Source organism: Aethalodelphis obliquidens, unplaced genomic scaffold (genome assembly GCF_003676395.1).
Source record: "Aethalodelphis obliquidens isolate GAN/ISIS:26980383/991018 unplaced genomic scaffold, ASM367639v1 scaffold7, whole genome shotgun sequence".
Classification (NCBI taxonomy): Eukaryota; Metazoa; Chordata; class Mammalia; order Artiodactyla; family Delphinidae; genus Aethalodelphis; species Aethalodelphis obliquidens.
This window is the reverse complement of record NW_020837951.1, coordinates 52,365,326-52,374,154: the sequence shown is the minus strand read 5'-3', so window position 1 is coordinate 52,374,154 and position 8,829 is coordinate 52,365,326. Positions and strand designations below refer to the sequence as shown.

At 49.5% G+C, this 8,829-nt stretch overlaps 1 protein-coding gene across 4 annotated transcripts in view; it reads right to left on the bottom strand.

Annotated features, from left to right (window-relative positions):
* SMARCA2 (SWI/SNF related BAF chromatin remodeling complex subunit ATPase 2) overlaps positions 1–7,387 on the bottom strand; it is a 172,896-nt gene extending 165,509 nt beyond the window's left edge. Inside the window, exon 1 of one of the 4 annotated variants that reach the window (XM_027105759.1) lies at positions 7,297–7,387. The gene's annotated coding sequence lies outside the window, so the exon portion shown is untranslated. Of the gene's footprint in view, positions 1–4,944; positions 5,181–5,549; positions 5,673–7,296 lie in introns of those variants that run through there. The other 3 variants (XM_027105760.1, XM_027105758.1, XM_027105762.1) reach the window with 3 other exon arrangements.
* Positions 7,388–8,829: the final 1,442 nt, after the last annotated feature.

Here is an 8,829-nt window from a genome sequence, read left to right as displayed (position 1 = left end):
CTGTTGTGGCCTCTCCCGTTGCGGAGCACAGGCTCCGGACGCGCAGGCTCAGCGGCCATGGCTCACGGGCCCAGCCGCTCCGCGGCATGTGGGATCTTCCCGGACTGGGGCACGAACCCATGTCCCCTGCATCGGCAGGTGGACTCTCAACCACTGCGCCACCAGGGAAGCCCGCTACCTCAATTTTGATATGAAGCAAATAAAGTATTACATGTGAAAACACCTTGTGAGCTATCGTATAAAAATGTACGTTATGGCGAGGATCCTTCTGAAGCCTTCAATTCCCACCCTGGACTTGAATTCACCGTCTGCTAGATTAATCTAACATACTTTTTGTTCATGAATTCCCTTGCTCCAAACTTCTGAGAGAAACCGCCAACACACTCTGGATAAAACATTCATGCTTTAGCCTGGAAATCAAGTCTTTCTACCTTCTCCAACTTGTATCTTTTGAAAATTCTTCCCAACTGGAACCTCTTGCCCTGGGCAACCAGGTCAAAATTGGTCCATTGGTCTTCTCACAGTTTCTTTAGGCTCGGGCCCTGTGATCTCAGGACTTTCTCCTGATCTCATATGATCAGCACCCACCACCCCACCCCTGCCCTCCTCTGGCCACAATCGTCCTCCATCTCGAAGACTCCATCTACCCCATGCACTCAAGAGAGCCCATCCTGATCTCTCCCTGTATCAAGTGGTCTGTGCAGTGTACAATTTGCTATTCATACGTGTTCAGGCACGTTCTTTGTAAGACATAAATTCTTGATTGCAGATCATTCATTTTTTACGGATTTATGGACTTTGCTTAATAGCATTTTAGTGCATGTAAGAATCCAGCACAACAGCAAACGGCAAAAGAGCTGCAAATATTTGCAAAGCTATTACATGCCCAGCTTTCCTCACGGACATTCAATTTCCAAGTTCAATGACTTAACTCCCAGTAGGATGGTAAAAACTGGACAATACAACCTCAAGCAGGTAAAGAAATACAGTCATTCTAAACAAGAAAACACAATCCTAACACAAACTGATAGAGAACTTCCCTTGGACTTCTGTTAACCTGTGAGATAACATATCCCAATGCTTTTTGGTCAAAGATTTTTTTGCTGTTTTTAAGTAACTTTAATTCCACAATTCTGAATTCAGTTTGAACAAACAAACAAACAAAAAAAGAGAGGGGGGGGGTTATATTTAATGGGTTTTAAACTTCAAATTTATTTCAACTTCTATGAATTCCATTCATCAATTTACAAAAGGGTCAGCCCTTTCAAAAGGGTCAATATTTCAATTAGGTCAGTTTCTAAAAAGTTTCTAAAATATTAGTGCTTGCAGAGAGGTAGATGATATATTGGCAGAAGACTGAGGCTTAATATATGCGGAACCTAGAAAAATGGTACAGATGAACCGGTTTGCAGGGCAGAAATTGAGACACAGATGTAGAGAACAAACGTATGGACACCAAGGGGGGAAAGCGGCAGGGGGTAGTGGTGGTGTGATGAATTGAGAGATTGGGATTGACATGTATACACTGATGTGTATAAAATGGATGACTAATAAGAACCTGCTGTATAAAAATATAAATAAAATAAAATTCAAAAAAAAAACCAAAAACGAAGACTGATGCTTATACACGACCTAAAATTACATAGAATACTGTCATCTTTTCAAAAGTATAAAATTATACAGCCATATTCCCCGATGGTAACTGAATGTTCTGAAAGTCTTATATCTAATAAAACATTACAATTCATAGTCGGCTTCAGTTACATAATAATGTATCATGAAGTCCAGAAAGGCACCACTTATGTAAATATTTCAGTCAAAAATCCTGTATTTCATATCTAAAGCATCATTCTAAATGAGTGAATTACTTACTTATTCTCTCATAATTAAAATTAAATAATGTTTATATCCAACATTCAAAAGATTCAACTATTTAGCTCCTGAATTTCATCAGCTGTGTTATATGTTTTGCTAAAGTATAATTATTCAAGTATCTTTGACTGTATCTTTAAAATCTCTAATATAACTAAAACACTTTCAAAAAAAGTGCTATATTAATATGAGGGAAAAAAGTAATAATAAACAGTAATAAAGTTGTAAAGTTTTCCAAACCCAGGTTGCAGGATCCCATTTAACTTGGTGATAAATATCTTAGGCAAATAAATATGCTAAGTTTCATAATGACTCTGGCAGAACTAAGTTTTAGAGTCCTATATTCCCTGGAAAATATAGTCATGACTTTCTATGCAGAAAAAATAAACACCCCAGGGCTTCCTAAATACTCTACCAAATAACCTACCACCACCTGTATTTTCTATTCCCAACTACTTATAGAATGATCCATGACTTTATTAACTGGCTAGAGATTAAAGTTCCATAAACAAATACTTCCAAAAACGACAGAAAATTCAGCATCCTCTATGGTTCAAAAAAAAACTAGAGGACACATGTAAGAAAAAGGAGCAATTGAGATGATCATTCTTTTATAGAAAAAAAGTGACCAAAAAAAAAAAAATCAGAAGCAGCTCCCCAAAATGGCTTTTCACATCAGGGAAATGTTCTCATCTGTTCACCAGAAATACTGCAGGAGAAAAATGTGGCTCATTTACGAAGAGTTTTCTAAGGCCACTCATGGTCAGCAACAAATTGTCCATGACTTCCCTTAAAATCATCTTGACCAGAAACAGTGTGAATCAAAACTGGTGGCTAGATCAGGTCTGATCAACCCAGCCTCAATATACTAGTGCTGGGAAACACTCCCTAGCATTATATTTGTGACAGTTCAGTTGTTCTCATGGCACCATGTCAAGATGTCATAAATAGTGATTTATTATTTCTCTGGAGTATCGAAAAGCTGCTGACCTAGGAGAGTTTGACAAAGGCCTTGTTTACAAAGGAAGACTGCTAAAGGGGAAAAAAAGCCAACATGAAAACACTAGAGGATGGTACCTCTTCTATAATATATGAAAGTCTTCTCTTTTATGGTCTTGTTCCAATACATAATAAGCCCTCAAATTGAAATGTCAAAATATTACCAGAATATAAGGGGTATCCCGATGATCTCCTAGAAGAGCATGGTATGTACTTTCATGCTCGCCTGTAAAATAACTTATCTTAAACTTAGTCAAAGAAAAAAGGTTTCAATAATTATTTCTTCGCCAAAGTGGTACTTTCTGGTTATAGTGTCAGAAATATTTTAAACAGAATCCAAAGATTAACAATATGACAAGTGCAGAGGCACTTTTTTTTTTTTTGGTCAATTCCAAGCCTCAGGTGTTGGTCAAAGCACTTTTTAAGAAACTTGACGAGAAATGCTCAAAAACCACTTTAAAAAAACGAACAAAAGAAAAGATCTAAGGCTGCTTTGAACACACTCTGGCGGTGAATATTTTCTGTGAAACCCCACAGTGCAGCCAGTCCCCGAGCTGGGATGTAACTGATGTCACTGAGGAGAGAAAAGCTGCATGTAAGGAAGCACCCCCTCACCTCTGCCAATTCTTCAAGGGTTCTGATACCCCAAACTCCTGATTTATTTTACAGTGTTCTTCAACAATATGGCTTCTCTCTGTAATGCCCCCAACAAGGTAGAGGGGAGGCTGTCTACAGGTTTGGTTTTTTATTTCCGGTCATAAATATCTTTTGTACCTAATAGGCATCTCCAAATCCCCTCTTTCCAGCAGCAAACATTCCAAGTTGTCAGGGAGCTTCAAAAAAAAAAAAAAGTCCAGGAGAATAAAAGGGCAATTAGATTCTTAAAAGAGAAAGTGTGTTCTATTTGCATAACAATGCACCAACTTGGATTCAAACCTGCCACACCTCTTAACACTTCACCAGTGAGCTAGAAGTAGGCTAGAAGCCTAGCAAGTCTAGTGTAGGCAAACAAGACTGGGGTAGTGGTCCCCCCAAAAAATGGTGGAAAATATCACTGAAACATTTGAATGTGCATATATAAGTCTACACGCACATGTAACACTGGGCATGGCTTTTATTTCAGTACAGATCTCAGAGGTTTCTGAGTCTTACGTACATGGTCAGACAGGAATTTTCTTCCACTCAGCACTCAAGCAACAATCTTTCTGTTCCTACAAGCATTCTCTTCCAACAGCCAGGTGTAAATTAAAAAGTCCTTTGAAATGGAAGTTTAAATTTGAACTCTGCTATTGGTAACGCATAGACGTTAAAAATAACCACTCAGTGCGGTAGACAAACGTGTATCCTTAATGTCTTCCTTATGCTCTAACATCACACATAGTTAGGAACACAGCCTACCTAATAACCAGGAGATAAGGATGACACCTCTCCATAAAATACCGACCCGGGTCGCTTTGCTTTTTCAAAAGCACCAACCTCCGTCAGGTTAAGGAGGAGAAAAGAAAGAAAGAAAGAAAAGGGACAACCTTGCAAAACTCTCCCAAAAGTTATATAAACAAAGGAGGGGGGAAGCCCAGTATGGGCTTTGCACCCATGTGCTACTAAAGTTACATAACACCCGCTGCAGACATTAAAGAAGAAATGGATTCGGCACAACAGCCCCACTTCCCTCGACTCCCCAGCCTGTCTCCTGCTCTTAAAAAATCTAAGCGCCTGGCAGGACCAAGTGGACGACTCTGAATATTTATTTTATTGTTGGAGTAAATACTGCGAGAGTTGGAGGCACGTTTAGGCCCGAAGTTTGCATGTGCAACGGCCCCAAGGCGCAGCGACTCCACTCCCCAGACCCGGAGAAGAACTGACAAGGGACAGCAGCCAGCAAGGCCTTCTTCTTCCCCTCGCGGTGCCTCCCGCTGGAAAGTTTTCCACGCGATCGATCGGAGGGTCGGGAGCCGGCTTCCCCCGCCTGCCTGACTTTACAGGCGCGGCGAGCCGGGAGACCGGAGGGGGCCGGCAGGGAAAGAGCTGGAAAGCTCTGCACAGGGCGGGCGGTGGCGGCGCAGTAATCCTTACCTGGGGGACACGGAACAAAAAGAGGCGCGGGGCTCGCCGAGCCTGCAGTGGCAGCGCGGCCGGCAGCCCAGAGCGGGTCTTCCCCGCCCGAGCCCTAGGCCGGCGCCAGAGTCCGCGGCCCGGCCCCGGCCGCCGCTGCCGCTTCCTCCCTCGCGCGCGTCATGTCACGGCGATCAAACATGTCTGTGTGCGCTTCGCTGCTGTGACTTCCTGATTCTCTGCCGCTCGCGCGCGCACACTCACACTCACAGTCAGCCACACGCACACGCCAACCCCCCACCCCACCCCAGCCCCCGCCACCAAATCTCGCCTTGTCCTCCCCCGGCTCCCGGGCAGGGCGCGGGCAGGACCGGCTGCCCGCGCCGCTGCTCGCGACGCACCGGCCCCGGCGCGCACTCACGCACTCACACTCCCGCGCAGCCACACTCGCGCCGGCCCCGAGGGCGCCGAGACGCGAGCTGCGGGAGCTCGCTGCCCCCTCCCCCCCCCCCCCCCTACTTAGCCTCCCCGCCAAACTTTTTTTTTTCTGCCTGATCCACGTCCAACTTCCCTCCGCCCGCCCCCCCACCTCCACCCCCCAGCAGTCCGGCCAGCCCCTTGCTCACCGGGATCCGCTGCAAACTGCAACCCGGATAAAAATAATAATGCAATCCAGGCGGCGGAGGCGGGGGCGAGCGCGCAGACACTGGCGGGAGGCGATTTCCCCGCGTGTACCGGAAACCGGCCGAGCGCCGGGACCCGGGAGCGGGTGTCCCCCGGAGCCCGCACCGCTGCGCCCCGCCCCGCGCGGTGCAACTGCGCCCAGGCTGCGAGGCCTCGGTGTGCGCCCGCAAACGGAGGGCGACTAGGGGCTGGCGCGCCGGACTGGTTATTTGGGGAAGTGCATCGCGACACCTTTGCAGATGGCATGGCCGTGTTTTGCAAAACAAACGGGGGAAGGGAAGACGGCTAGATGGAGGGGGGAAGCAGAGAAAGGAGTAAACCAGGTTGGGATGGGAATAAAGCAAACTCGAAAGCAAGGAGTGAGAAGGAAGAGGTGCGTGTCATCGTTGGGGGGAGGCTCTCTCCCGGTCACCCCCGCCCCCCGCCCTCGCCAGCCCCCCCATTCCTCCCCCCCACCCCCCGCAGCCCTTCCCCTTCTCCGGCGAACGCCACGGCCGCTGCCCGGGTGCGCGCGGGTCCTGTTTGTGACAGTCAGGCAGAGAGGATTATCCGGATCATGGCCTCCCCGGCCCGCAGCCACGGTGGCTCCCCTAGCACCCGGATGATAGCGGGCGACCCACGCCCGCGGTTTCCGCATCTCGAGCTAGGGGAAGACGCAAAGCAAAAGAAAACAAACCCGGGAAGGGGGAGGGCAGGGTAACTGAGCCCGGCAGGCACCTCCGACCTCCTTCTTCGGGACCTCCTCCCTCCCTCCCAGCAGTGCGGTCCGGGCCGGACACCCCGAACTTCAACACCCGAGCCCGCGCGGCCGCCAGGTACCAGGGGCAGGGACGTCCGCAGTGCCCCGGGCGCAGCAGCCCCCTGCCCACCCGGAGCCCCTTTGCCTAAAGGCCTGCCTACCGGTCAGCGCCCCCATCCCCGCCCGAGGGAACGCGCGAAGTGGAGGTGACACCTCCGACGCCGCACGCACCGGCCCCGTGGCGTCGGCTGCCGCCGCTTCGGCGCGCCAGCTTCGGCTTCTCCCGCCGCGATCCGCTTGCGTCTCCGCAGCCGGAGCCCTTTAAACAAGTCCCAGGGAAGCGGGTGGCAGCCGCGTTCGTTGGCGCCCCGCCGCCAGCCCGGGCTCCTCGCCCTCCTCTCCCGCTCGCCTTCCAACTCTTCCGGGGAAGACTGCTCTGGAAGAACTGTCGCGTTTCCATCCTCCTTCCCGGTCCTCCTGCCAACCCCCCGCCACCCTAGCTTTTATGGGAATGGGGGGATTGCAACCTTGCCGAGTGTGTGTGTGTTGCAACCTGGAGTTAGCAGCGCAGCGCTGACTGCCTACCTAGGGTCAAGGCTGTGGTTTGTTGGGATGTTCCTCCCCTTGCCTCCTTGAAGTAGTCATTATTACTGTTATTATTAGAACAGCAAGGTTCGGCTGAAACTTTCCGGTTTCTCCCACCGCCTCGCGGGAGCTGCTGTTAGAGCATTCCACCTGAGGCCCGCAGGGAGGAGGCGGGCTTTTTTTGTTGTAGCGATTGGCCCGCCTGTTTGTTTTGGTCTCCGTGCATGCACAATAAATAATAATTAGGATAATAATGAATAATCCCCGGCGAAGGCGGCGCGGTGCCGGAAGGGTTTGTGCCGCGGCTGCAGCCCGGAGGCCGGAGGGAGGGGAAAGAGGAGAAAGCAGTTGTAAGTTATATTTACCTTGTTCTCGAGGAGTGTGCTGGCTGAATCTCTTCCCTCTGTGAGTCACCCGGAGTACAGAAACAGAGGGAGAGAGGACTAGATTATGAATATGACTTCATTGATGACAGCCATCCCCTCCTCTTCCTAAACTCCGGCTCCGCCCCGCGTCCCACCCTCACCGCCTCCACCGGCGCCGGAAGGCGCGCCGCAGTTGGCCCCGTGCGCCGCTCTTCCCTGCCCGCCTGGGCGCGGGTTGGCGGGACGCGCCTGTCACTCGCCCCGCTCAGCGACTCCCAAAGCTCGGAGGGGAGGAGGGGGCGGTGTGCAAGAATGTGGATCGAGACAGCTCTACTGTATGCGTGGATCCGTGTGTGTCTGCAAGGCGCCGAGTCTCTGGCCGTGTTTGTGCGTGGAACAGAGAAACTGCGCAGGACGCAGAAAGCCCGGCGACCTGATGGAGTTGGGCGCCCGTTATCCCTTCCCGGCGGTCTTCCAGGGCCGCTGCTGGGCTCCTCTCGGGAGGCTGGGAAGCGGAGGAGGCAAAGCGAAAGGGAGGGCAGCCGTAGTAATAGCGCGTAGTAGTTTGGGGTTATGTGAAGAAGGTGCTGGAATTTAACTGCGCCTCCGCCTGCCAGAGCGAGCCTGCAGAGGGAAAGGGAGGGGACGAGGGGAGGGCTCCGAGTGGCACCAAAGCTGTTTGTGGCACAGCGTTGACCATGAGAAAAAACAGGCATCGACGTGCTGCCCGAAACTTTTTCTCCCCTACCCTGCCCCACCCCCCAAGGCTGTAATTATAAATCTCTCTTTCTCCCCCCCGTAAAAAGGAAGGCGGGCACAAAGAACATTCCTGCCAAATCTGTCTCTTTTCTAAAGAACTGCAAGCTTCCAAATGCCAATGAGGGAAAAACAGCCGGGAGGCTGAACGCCTTATAAATAAATAAACCCGCCCTAACCCCTTGTGGATCAGACACAGCACTTTAACCTTACCTCACCTGTCATCTTCGTGTAAAATATATACCCAAAATAGGAGGAAACAACCTCGTGGGGGCGGGGAGGGAGGGTCAGGGGGCAGTTGAAGCATGGAATCTGCTTTTGATTTAAGAAGGGTAATAAATCTCTCTTTCTCTCCTGTCCGAAGTCTCTTCGCCTCCACCCCACATTTAAGACCAGTTAAGGCTGCAAACAGCCAACTGCTGGCACTTGGCGGTTTTGAGACCTCTTGTTCCCATTTTCCTTGAAATACAGTACTTCGGCTGGACGAATAGGTCAGTGTTTGCAGAGACAATTTTATTTTTAGTTTTACGAAGTGTGAAAGAATGTTAGATTTTAAATCGGGGCCTATTATTTTAGCCTCACGTGAATGTAGGTGCTTGACTCTTAAAACTGTTCCTATATGGTAGTGTTATGAAAAAGTATGATTTATCCCTGATTTTGTAATGTAATGGCTTAAATTAGTCATGCAAAGTGCACTGTGACTATTTGGTTGAGGAGTTTTCCCCCCTAGAGTAAAATCCTATTTTAACACCATTTTACTGTTGCAAAATTGCCTCT